The sequence below is a fragment of the Notechis scutatus genome, chromosome 3 (genome assembly GCF_049901735.1).
Source record: "Notechis scutatus isolate UNSWTSFEM ecotype Mainland chromosome 3, rNotScu1.2, whole genome shotgun sequence".
Taxonomy (NCBI): Eukaryota; Metazoa; Chordata; class Lepidosauria; order Squamata; family Elapidae; genus Notechis; species Notechis scutatus.
The window spans coordinates 70,524,857-70,537,580 of NC_142011.1; the positions used below are offsets into that span (position 1 = coordinate 70,524,857).

General features: G+C 39.7%; 1 protein-coding gene across 22 annotated transcripts in view; it reads left to right on the plus strand.

The window, feature by feature from the left end:
- SGIP1 (SH3GL interacting endocytic adaptor 1) overlaps positions 1 to 12,724 on the plus strand; it is a 114,834-nt gene that overhangs the window by 1,078 nt on the left and 101,032 nt on the right. The window lies entirely within an intron of this gene.

Here is a 12,724-nt window from a genome sequence, read left to right on the forward strand (position 1 = left end):
GCAATTGGAGCCGTGGGTGATGGTGCTTACAGACAGAAGAACAAGAAGTCAAGGCAGCCTCCTTGGGCCTGCGGTACAGGATAGGGTGAGCCGGTTGGGCCTGCGGGCTTTGAAAACCCACCCAACCTGACTACGATATGCTGCAGGCCCACCACATTGCCATCAGGGAACCTGAGCAATTGCTAGGTCAAGACGATGGGTGGGAGCAGGACAGGATATAGGTTGGGTTGTGGACAAGCATTGCAGCTAGCCAGAGCATTTTGACTAGGGACAGCAGCAGATGGCAGCAAAGAAAGAGAGATATCCTTAACTCTCTGCTGTCATCTAGTGGTGGTCTGGATTTTTCACCTAGTTGTCTGGATTTTTTTTTTTTTTTCAGATTTAGTAATTGCCTGGGGGCAAAACAACTTCCACTCCAAAGGAAGCAGAACAGAATTTCTCACTCTTTTAAGTGGCAACTAATTTGGGGGTGACAGAGTCACCCAACTGTTTACTGAAGTTAAACGGATGAGAGTTTACATAAAACACTGAAGTATATACATTTAAACACGTAATAGAATGTAATGTCGTCTGATTGGTTTCTGGAATGGAATTTAATGAAGATGAGTCTGTTTTGATTTCATTTGTTCTTAAGCACCTCAAGTGCCCAGGCCAAAGAAAACATGTTATGTATGGAGTTCTGATAAAAATTCTGAAATGTAGATGGTGTACAGATCACAACGACAGATGGAGTGATGAGGTTTAAGAGTACTAAGCGCATAAATAGAGCTCTTAGTACATAAATAGAGTACTAAGTCTCTATTTCTTCTGGTCTTCATACTGTAGATGATGCAGGGATAGTTTTGGCAAAAACTGACTGACACTTGCAAAGGCCTGCATCTCAAACCTGAAAATTGCACCCATGATGCATATTCATTCCACATTTGTCATTTCAACATTTACACACACACGCATACGCACGCACACCCACACACACCCCACACACAAAACAAACCCTGTTTGAACATCTGCCTGGATGTTGCTTCCTTTAATCTAATCACGAAAATGCTACCTACAGCCTATTCTTGACCATGCCAAATCTTTCACTGATCTTAATGAGATTAGATTACCATTTGCCATTTTGTAAACTCAGGAATTTCCAACGGTGGGAATTGCCTATTTAAGGATTAAAATTCCTGAAATTGATTGGTCTTTTCTATTATAGGATATACAGTCTGGAATGGAATGATTTTAACATCCATTTCTTTTAATGATGTATCTGTCTGTGTATTTTTTAAATTTCTTACCTAACTTGCAAGATGAGTATAGATAATGGAAGCTAAGTTATGGTATTTTCAGGAGGGATGAATAGGAGGAATTATTGATATTTTAATATATCTTATTAATAACTTTAGTTTCATTTTTCCATTACAAATTACTTTTTTCATAACAGACATGGTACCATATGTAATATCAGGATTAATTATCATTGTACTTAATTTAAAATATTATTTTTAAACATGATTTTTCTGGTATATACAATGCATTCAGAAACTATTCAGACACTTTTCACTTTTGTCAATTTTGTTATGCTGTAGCCTGATTCTATAGTTATTGAAATTCTTTTTTTTTTCTCATTACACTACACTCACAATGACAAAAACAGAAAACAGAATATTAGAAACGGCTGTAAATTTATTAAAAAGAAAAAACTGAAATACCACATTGGCATAAATATTCAGACCCTTCACTCAGTATTTTGTTGAAGCACCTTTAGTAGCAATTGCAGCCTAGAGTCTTTTTCGGTGTGACGCGACAAGCTAGGCACACTCGGATTGGGGAATTTTCTGCCATTCTTCCTTGCAAATCCTCTCAAGCTCAATCAGGTTGGATGGTGACCATCAATGGACAGCCATTTATACGTCCCTCTGGAGACGTTCAATAGGATTCAAGTCAGGGCTGTGGCTGGGCCACTCTAGGACATTCACAGAGTTGTCCCTAAGCCACTCCTGTCTTATCTTAGCTGTGTGCTTAGGATCATTGTCATGTTGGAAAGCGAACCTTTGGCCCAGTCTGAGGTCGTGAGCACTGTGGAATAGGTTTTCATTGAGGATATCTCTATACTTCGCTCCATTCAGCTTTCCCTCAGCCCTGACCAGTCTCCCAATCCCTGCTGCTGAAAAACACTCCCACAGCACGATGTTGCCACCACCATGCTTCACTACTGAGATATTGGGCAGGTGATGAGCAGTGCCTGGTTTCCTCCAGACGTAATGTTTAGAATTGAGGCCAAACAGTTTAACCTTGGTTTCATCAGACCAGAGATCTTGTTCCTCACTGTCTGAGAATCCTTCAGGTGCTTCTTTTGTTTTTTGTTTTTCGCAAAGTCCAAGTGGGCTTTCATGTGTTTTGCACTGGGGAGAGGCTTCCATCTATCCATTCTGCCATAAAGCCCAGATCAGTGGAGGGCTTCAGTGATGGCTGTCCTTCTAGAACTCTGTCCCATCTCCAAAGGATCTCTGGAGGTCAGTCAGGGTGACCATTAGGTTCTTGGTCACTTCTCTTACTAAAACCCTCCCCCCTGCACCCAATTGCTTAGTTTGACTGGGCGACAAGCTCTTGGAAGAGTCTTGGTTGTGCCAAACTTCTTCCATTTGAGAATTATAGAGGCCACTGTGCTCTTAGGAACCTTCAGTGCAGCAGAAATTTTATTGTAGCCTTCCCCAGATCTGTGCCTTAAAATAATCCTGTCTCTGAGCTCCACAGGCGGTTCCTTTGACCTCAGGGCTTTTGCTCTGCTACAGTATGCACTGTCAGCTGTGAGGCCTTCTTCAATGGAGAGTTGTGCGCCTTTCCAAATTATGTCCAATCAATTTAATTTACCACAGGTAGACTCCAATCAAACATGTCAGCAACATGTGTAAAAACATGTCAGCAATGATCAAGGGAAATGAGAGGCACCTGAGCTAAATTTCAAGGGTTCTTGCAAAGGGTCTGAATACTTATGCCAATGTGATATTTTAGTTTTTTCATTTTAATAAATTTACAGCCATTTCTAAAGTTCTTTTTCACTTCGTCATTGTGGAGTACTGGGTATAGATTAATGAGAAAAAAATGAATTTCAACAACTGTAGAATCAGGCTTCAGCATAACAAAATTGTCAAATGTGAAGGGGGTCTGAATACTTTCTGAGTGCATGGTACTACAAAGTATCTACGGGTACATGAATTAATGTTATTGGAGATCAAAGAAGGTTATATTTGTATATATATATATATGCTCTCATTAAGACGAGTTTGATCATAGGTTACCTGGCTTCTAATTAGCTTATTGCTTTAGGGAGGACCAGAACATCAAAGAATTAAAAGGTAATATTGTTATCCAGTTTGATTGTGATTGACCAGGTTGAACTCTGTTACAATATTGTTGTGATTATTTTTTTAAGCTTAACTGTAATCTTCATTTCTCCAAGACTCTCAGGGTGACTGAAGAACTGAAGTTCAATATCTCAGAAAAACAGAAATTGGCAAATAAGTCCTCAAATTGAAAGAGCCATGCTAGTTACTTTATAATTTTTGTATTTTAAATAAATATAAAGTATTTTGGTTGAAGTTTTACACAGTCATTTATGGACTTAATCTATGAAATCAATAGACAAATTAATGTGGCTTCTGCCCTGTTTATTTAATTGGTACTATGGTATGTGCCAAAGTATGGATTCCAGAGTTATTTTAAACATACAACAAAATAAGCATGTGAAATTTGTTGGCTCAAAATAACAAACATTTAAAGACTTTTTAGCATTGTTATTGATCTTTTTTTTTATTGGAAAGGCAAAATAATATTTCTGTAGTTAAGTGATATAATCCTTCTGCAACACTGATCTTCTTCATCATTGGCCAACCAATGGATACACTGAATGAACCTCCATTTTATTACGAAGCCTTCTATGTACTAGTGTCTCTTAAGAGATATCAAACTTCCTTTTAATTGATGGAGAAGCAGACTGAAATATATTTCTCTTACTTTAATCTAGCTGTTCTAATGCTAGAAGGAAATAAAATATTTTGAAGCGCCTCTAGCAGAAAGAAGCAGGAGAAACTCAAAACTAGGGAAGCCAGAACTAAGGGAAACAGGGAGATTTAAAAGAACATATACCATGGAAGAAAAATAATTAAAAGCACACCAGAGTACAGGAAAGCTGAAAATAAAATGATGAGTAAAATAATGAACTGGCCAGGACCCAAGTAAGCTGAGATCACAATGTTGGGGGGAAAAAATAGTCTTGGGCTCCTGATAATCCATTTTCATCCATTTAAGAAGACTTAAAGATCAAATAAAATAAAGCAAGTGTGGCGGAGGATGATAATCAAGAAAAGTGGTTTGAAAGTAGATCAAAATATTGCCAAAAATGTTGGTGCATTTTTATGTACTACTGCTGAAACACAATGGAATCTGTAAAACTGATAGCTTGCAGGAGATTCTTTGAAATGGCTAGGCCAAGTCTATACTGCTGAAGCATCTTTTGGGTGCATGTTTGGGCCAAACCTTTGTCTTGCTGAAGATTTGAGCACTGACTTGAAAAGCAGGAAATATATGTTATATATGAGGAAGATAGCTATTTGAAAGTAGTTTGACATAAAAGTGCTATCTGTGCAGCATATTCACATATGTATTCTGGTTAGACATTTGTTTTCTGCATATGGTAAGGATTTTAACAGGATCTAGGCTTATACACATAAGTTTCAACCATACCATCTGAACCTCTTTTTTTTGATGGCACACAGATTGTGCCTTTATTTATTCATTACGAATGTTTTTTAATGTTTTTTAATTTTTCAGCCCTCTAATTCTAAATGGCAGGCAGCAGCAACATACCTTGCCTAACATCACAGTAATTATCAGAATATGAGAATGAACATAAAAGCAATGTATAAACACAAGCCGCATAAATCATCTTGCAGTCATTAAAAATCATGTCACTTCTACTAGTGCTTCCCAAACTTCTCCTCACCCCAAACCACTTATCAGAATGTTCTTTTTACCCAATGCCGGCAAAACACTTTAAGTCAATTAAAATTTCCCAGTTGTCACTGGTTAATAGGCTCATGTGTCATTATTTCCCTCCAAAAAGTATCTTTATCCAATTTTGGGTAATTTACCAAGGTTTGGGAAGTACTGCTTTATTATGCAGTACAGGTAATCTTCGCCTTATGACCACAATTGATCCCAAAACTTTCGTTGATAAGCAAGGCAGTTGTTTAGTGAATTTTGACCCATTTTATAACATTTCTTGCCAGAGTTGTTAAGTGAATCACTATGGTCGTTAAGTTAGTAACATGGTTGTTAAATGAATCTGGCTTGACTTTGCTTGTCAAAAGGTCACAAAATGGGATCCCAGGACATTGCAACTGTCATAAATAAGTGCCAGTTGCCAATTTGTTCACATGACCATGGGGATACTGTAACAGTTGTAAAGTGTGAAAACTGATTATAAGTCACTTTTTTCAGTGCTGTTGTAACTTTAAACAGTCAGTAAATGGGTGGTTGTAAGCATTTTCTCTTGCACAGTGCCCTGCACTTCCATCGGCCGTCCTGTACAGCAAGTATAAAAAGATACCATTGTGTCATGCCCCTGTTGGAGTCTGACTGCAAGGGAGAGGAAGAACAGTTGACAGGGAGTGGAAGTGTGGCTCCGGAGGTTGTGGAGGAGGCTGGGCAGTCAGAGGAAGACCCAGGCCCATCCCCTCTCTATCCTAGGGCACAAAGGGAGGAGAGGATAAGGGAGAGGTGTGAATGGCATGGTCTATAGGGGAGGAAAGGGCCTTGATCCTCTTCATGGGCTGCAGCTGTGAGAATTGATTAAAAGGATGGACATGCATATGGGCCAGTGCTGGAAACAAAGCGTGGAAATATCTCTAGTCTGTCATTCCTCTCTGAGTTTGGCATCCTACCCAGTGTGTGTTCTGATATCTGTGGACGTCTTCAAGCCCTTATCTTGCCTGGTTCCCTTAATTGCTTCAGTGTGGTTTGTGTTGTTTTTATTCTTTATAATTTATAGTCATTTTTAGTTTAAACGGCATTTCCTCCTTTTTGTAACTGCTTGTGGGGGAGTTTTTCTCTCCAGTCAAGGCTATTTGGAGCTTTGAAGCAAAGTGAAGTAATAAAAGGGGCTTCACCTGTTTTTGTGACTGTGTTTATTTTGTATCCCACCCTGGGTCATCACACATTGACTGAAAGACTCTGTTCCTGTGGCTCAGGAGAGGTGGAGACTGTGGTTCACATACTCCTTCGAGGTTCCTTTTACAGAGAGATTAGGGAAAAACATATTCTGCCAATAATTGCTAGGTATCTTGGCCAATCCAACACTGCTTATCTCCAGCGGCTGCTTAAGGATGAACAGTCCATAACTACAGTGCAGGAGGCTAGATTCTGCACAGCAGCACTGGGGATTCATCAGAAACACATGTCTATTCCACCATAGTTATTAGTGGTGATATTCAATTTTTTTTACTACCGGTTCTGTGGGCGTGGCTTGGTGGGCGTGGCAGGAGAAGGATACTGTAAAATAGGATACTGCAAAATCCCATTCCCTCCCCACCCAATTAACCTGCTTTCTGGCTCTGTTCTTCTGTGCAGGGCATCGAAAGAAGACCCAGCCAATCAGCTGGGACTGGGGAGGCAGAGAATAGATGGGGGCGGGGCCAGTCAGAGGTGATATTCCAAACTACTCAAAATTTCCACTACCGGTTCTCCAGAACCTGTCAGAACTTGCTGAATACCATGTTATACAACAAATGTGGCAAACCCTTTGTACTGCTTATTCCTTTCCCTTTTAGTATTAAATTGACATCAGGCCATACAGTTTATGGATTGTAATTTTAGCATAGTAAGACCATGTATAATTGACACACTGGATTTTATCATAGATTTTAGTTGCTATTTATTATTTTATACTAGAATTTTTAATTGTATACTTACTGAGTGTTTTTATTTGTTCTGGTCTCTGGTCTATGACTGTAATAAATTGAATTGATTGATTGAGTGGTGGAGAATTACCTGTATCTTCAAAACAGCACGATTGATCAGTTAGCTTGCCCATTCTTATCTCTTTCTTCAAATGCAAATGGAATAAAATGAGTTTTTGGAAACTTCCTATCAATCAAAAGTGAAATTATGGTTCCTCTATCTCAGGGGTCCCCAAACTCGGCAACTTTAAGACTCGTGGACTTCAACTCCCAGAATTCTCCAGCCAGCTATGCCTCTGCTGTCTTAAAATAAAGTTTGGAGACCTCTTCCTGTTCTGACCCAAGCCTTGTTCAAATCAAACAAACACAAAGTATGTATAAAAGCAAACCTTTTTAATGCAGTTCTGTGAATTCTGTGCATTCAAAACTAATTGTCCCAGATAAGAGTAAGCCCTTTCAAGGTTGTGAAAGGCTGCCAAGAACAAAAGACTAATTGCAGATAAATATCCAAAGCCAGAAGTTTCAAAAAAACAATGAGGACTCTGAGTAGAAAGAACTTCTTTGCTTCCTACAAAGAAGCAAACCCCGAAGGCTGGCTTTTATCCCTTATGGGAGGGGCCATCACTCCCGAGTCACCTGTGCTGCTTCAGCTGCTCTTTCCTTCGAGAAGCCTTGCGCGCATGCGCACTGAGCACAGGCTCCCTGGGGTCCTCTTTGTCATTGCTGCCAGACTCCACAACCTCTGAAGGGAGCACCCCACTCTCTGATAGTCCTGGCCCCATCCCTGCATCACACGCAAGCCCCTCATCTGAGTCCTTGCTGTCAGAGACCTCAGCTGTCCACAGATGTTGCCGGCAAATCACAACATTTCCATGGCAGGGGAGCTCCTGCATGGAATCCTTGTTTCTATGTCTCCTCCTTTCAGGCAGCAACAGGAGTGGGGACCCTCATCAAGCAAGAGAAAGCAGATTTTATTTGGACCAAAATGGTCTTGGGGATGGCCAAGTCCCAGCCAGGAAGGACTTTATGGGAGATCACCAATAGCTCAAATTGCTCCTGGACATTCATGCGTTGATCTCAATACTCTTTTGTTCCTTATTTAGTAATAATATTTGGGCAGTTTGGTGCATTAAAGCAGTTTCTTTTGTGGCTTCTTCAGAATATTTCAGTACTTTCTTCCACACACTGTTCATTTTTCTTCTCTGTACATGCATTCCGGGGCCATTAAAAGCGCTCATACACTACAGGCTGCAGTTTGAGTAGGTATCCCTCAGGGTTTAATTTCAATGACATTTTATATCTCTGCAAATCTTTAGCTTTATCCCCCTAGTTTATTACTTGCCGTACTCTGAATATGTAACAAATAGCACTTCAAATTTAAGCTCACCCCAAGCAGAAGTGGATGGAAGCAAAATAAATAAATAAACAAATTCTTGCCAGCTAGAGATACTTCAGGGCAAGTGATACAACTAAGAGGCACAGAGTGTTGTCAATGCTGCGGCAGCTTCACCGGTTACACATCAGCACACTGTCACTTTATGGATAAATTGAATGGGCCTATTTTCATTGTCACGGGTGCTTGTCTCTTCATGCACATTGTTTACAAGGACAATTTTTTCTAGGTCTCTGTGGCTTTTGCCTTTCTTCAGCTGCTTTTAATGTATTGGCAGCCAACCATTTGTGTTCTTTTTCTTGTTTGTTAAATTATATTTGTTTGCTTCATCTTGAACAATGCCATGATTTCCAGTCCAGGGTTCTACAAGCCCTCTGCTCATCAGATATTAAATCTATTGTTCATTTTCACCACATAATATATGAAATATTCCTGAGATTATATCTTGTTGGCTAATCATTTGTTTTCTTTAGCTGAAGTTTGTGATCTGAGATTAGGTCTTGTATTTCCTGGCCATCTTTGCTAAGAGAATATATAGTCAGTTTGATTTTTGGGATTGCTCATTTTGTAGTCCCAGATATAAATTAATTTCTAAGCCGTTGGAAGAAGGCATTTCCTGTAAACATGAATTTGTCTCAGCAAAATTCTATTAGTCTGTGTTCTGCTTTATTTTGTACATTTTTCCTATTAATCCAGATACTGCTTTGCTTCAAATGTCTAGTATGCTTCCAGTGTGCATTTGTGTTTGTGTGTGTGTTATGAAAACATAATACAAGTGGCCATAGAATTGCTCAACTTCTGTTTTCCGCTCTATATCTGGGGGAGAATAGAGGTCATTCTAATATTAATTATGCTATTAAACTTGTTTCTTTTCTGTTGCAGATTATTGTAGCCAAGCAGTAAATAGATAAAGTGTATATGCTTTTCTGTTTATGAGAGAAGATATTCATATATTTAAATCTGATGGATGAAAGAATGGATGGATGAATGGATGGTTGGATGAATAGATATAGAGATAGATAGCTAAACATCTATATACTTGCATACACACACACATACACACAGAGAGAGAGCTTGTTGGGTAGACCTTTGAAAACATTTTCAGTAGAGTATCCTGAACATTTTAAAATTATGACAATCCATTTTTTGAATTCTTTTTAATAATATATTTAGATTTCATTGAATTTAACTGAATGTTTCTGCTGCCGTCTATGAAATTCAATTAGAATTTGTGGTCATACAGTGGTATGTTGAGGATAATTTAGTTGGGTCTTTTTTATAAAACGTATTTATCAGACTTATATAGCTGACTATTTTTAGCACCACAATCCTGGGAGGCTTACAAAGAATAATAAAAACTGTAAGCAAACAAGAAAAAAATAAAACTCCCAAAGGACACACCCTGCACATCCACACCAATTCTATAGGGCTCCAGCCTCACTGTACCCCCACTTCTGGGAAAACCCAGTTGTTCAATGCTTTCTAGAACAGATGTCTTCAACCTTGGTGACTTCAACTGTTGAAGTCCACAAGTCTTAAAGTCACCAAGGTTGGACCCCTGTTCTAGAAGACTAATATCTCTGGGCTAAAGAGTGTTCCAAAATTTATACTTCACCTTAAGAGCTTGTCTGTATCAATCATTTATTTGTGGAATGTCCTATTAAGTATAGCCTTTCCTTGTGATTTAGTCTCCATATTGCAAGAAAGAACATTTTTGATGAAAAGCAGCATTTAGTAGCACAGGTTTTTTTTTTTAATACTCTGCACCCAGAAGCAGTGGTTGTAGTTTTACAAAGGGGAGAACATTGCGTGCTTGTTAAATGAATGGAACTCCTTAAAATAATTTATAAAGGTCTTCAAGACAAAAACATTGTCACTTTGCTGCCAATGCCATGATGTATGAAGTCAGGGAGGAAGAAAAATTATTTCCTGCAAGAGCTGAAAGAAAAGTCTTGCATATGAAGTAAAACCACCCTTTGCTTAACTTGTCCTCATATTGATAGAAGTCTCTACCTCTTACTTTTGCTCTTTTAGTTCCCTCATCTTTTACGCTTCTAAGACATTATCCTTTGACACTTTATCTCTTTCCCCAACCACTTCGAGGGTGTCTTTCCTCTTTTCCTTCTTCCTCTTTTTATTTTACCCTGAAGAGTGCCCAGGATGTTTCTTAGTGCTACGAAATCATTGACCGTCCTTGTTTGAAAATTTTATAGGGCACCTATAGTCAAAGGAGCCTCCAGGCAGCAAGGAACAGATGGTGAGTTGGGCTCTTGGATGTGCTAATGATCCGTGCAACCCAGCAGCTCGATCCTTTTGGGCCATACAAAGTGGTTGCTTGGATGCATTTCGAAGTACAACAATGAATGCAGCTGTGCAGCGTGAGGTCTACATCTGGCTGTTTTATTTTGAGGGTAAAAGACAGGAAGTGGCTTGCTTATCAAAAAAAAAGGTACAAGGCTGATTGTATGTGAGTGCTAGAAATGGCTTCAGCTATTATTGCTTCTAACTGGAAGCTGCCAGCATGAAACCTATCTTGTCTTTCCAGAGGCCATTTTAGACAAGCAGAGGCATAATTCTACACGTTCCCACATCAAGAAGGCACATCAAATTTAGTCCCTAGGAAGCTTGAAGATCTTAGCCACTTCTCATCTAAAGTGGATAAGCTTCTTCTGTTTTTTTTGAGAGCCATATTATACATAAATAAATAAACCATATGAAAGTACTTATTAATACAGTTAATACAGAGTGTATATCTGCAGAGATTGGTACATTATTTGCAGCTTTGCCTAGATTCTGGGTCACAGGGAATCTTCTGAATAATTCAGGCACAAGGACACTACTTTCCAGACAGTTATGCTGTAGAGATACACAGCAGTGAAGGGTTAGGTAATGTGCCAACATCAGGGACAGTCTAACTCAGTTGGGCCCAATTTGCATTAAACAGTGTCAATAGGATTTATTTAAAAAACAAAAAGCATTTGTGGTGGTATACCGATGAGTTAAATTTAGAGCTGTGATCCAGAGAAGGAGTAATAAAACCTGCACAAATACAATCTGACACAACAGACTGGTTTACATCATAATGGAGCAATATGTAATCACTTAAAAGAGGCTCCCAAGAGACCATTAAGGGCAGTTCCATATAAGGATTCAATGCTACTTAAGAAAGCAACTCTGGACTTCTGTGATTCCACAAGTTCAGCTATGCTGAGAGGTGAGTGTAAGAATCAGTGCTCATGTAGTAAATGAAGATCAACCTTTTATCAAAATGAAAGGTAGATGGAAACCCAGCTTTCAGCCCAAAAGAGAATGTCATCCAACCCAGCGTGCAGGAGGGAGAAAGAGGCAGAGAAACTGGACACTGAGAGCATTTCATATACAGTACAGCAGAGGTGTCAAACTCAAGGCCCATGGGCTGAATTTGGCCTGTGGGATGCTTAGATCTGGCCCACAGGGCCAGCCTGGAAACAGCGAAGGACCAGCCTGCAGTGCCTCTGTCAGCGAAAACAGACCTTGGGAGGGCCACAGTGGTAGAGGGATGCAGGAAGCCATCCCAGCCAAAACGGAGCTCAGGAGTCCATTTTTTTCTGGCTGGCCGCAATAGGAGCCCCCAACACAAATGATGTCAATCTGGCCATGCCCCTCTGGCTACACCAACTCCAGCCCCCTGAGGTCAAACACAGTTGATGTGGTCCTCAATGAAATTGAGTTTGAAACCCCTGAAGTACAGGACTCATTGGAATTCTTTAGAATAGCATTTTGCTTTTAAAAAAAGAAACCAGTGAAGATCCTTATTAGACGTTCCTGCCTGTTGGTTTTGGTTCCAGTCAGGTTTGGCAGGGAGAAACTGGCCATAGGCCAATTTGTCACTATTCTGGGTAGTTGTGGGCAATCTGCTCCCCCATCTGCAGGAACTCCTCACCTCTGGATCTTGGGTCTTTCAAGAGAAAAAGTGGTTTGTTGTCTTTCTAGCTCTCCTCTGTAGGAAGTGCTGTTATTTTCTTTGCATTTGACCAAAGAAGTGCACAAAATCCTGGAAAGAAAGATCGTGGGGGGAGGGGAGAACAGACGTACAAGCAATTAGTTTGACAACCGTTCTGCACAGAGGGAGACAAGGGCATTTATGTTATTTCAGGATGTCTAGAAACTCAGTTGGGTGGTGAGTTTCTCCCTGCCTCCAGCATTTGTAACTTTGAAGATGGATTGCTTTAAATTGATATTTCAATTTTTGAGATAGCCTTGACTCCGTAATAACCTTTGGAGGCTTACCCTAAATGTCTTTTGAAGGACTGGAGAATGGAAGCGATGATGATGTGGAAAGATCTATAGCCTTAATTGGGGGTGTGCTGCGTGGACTGAAATTTTCTTTGCCTGTTAGGAACCT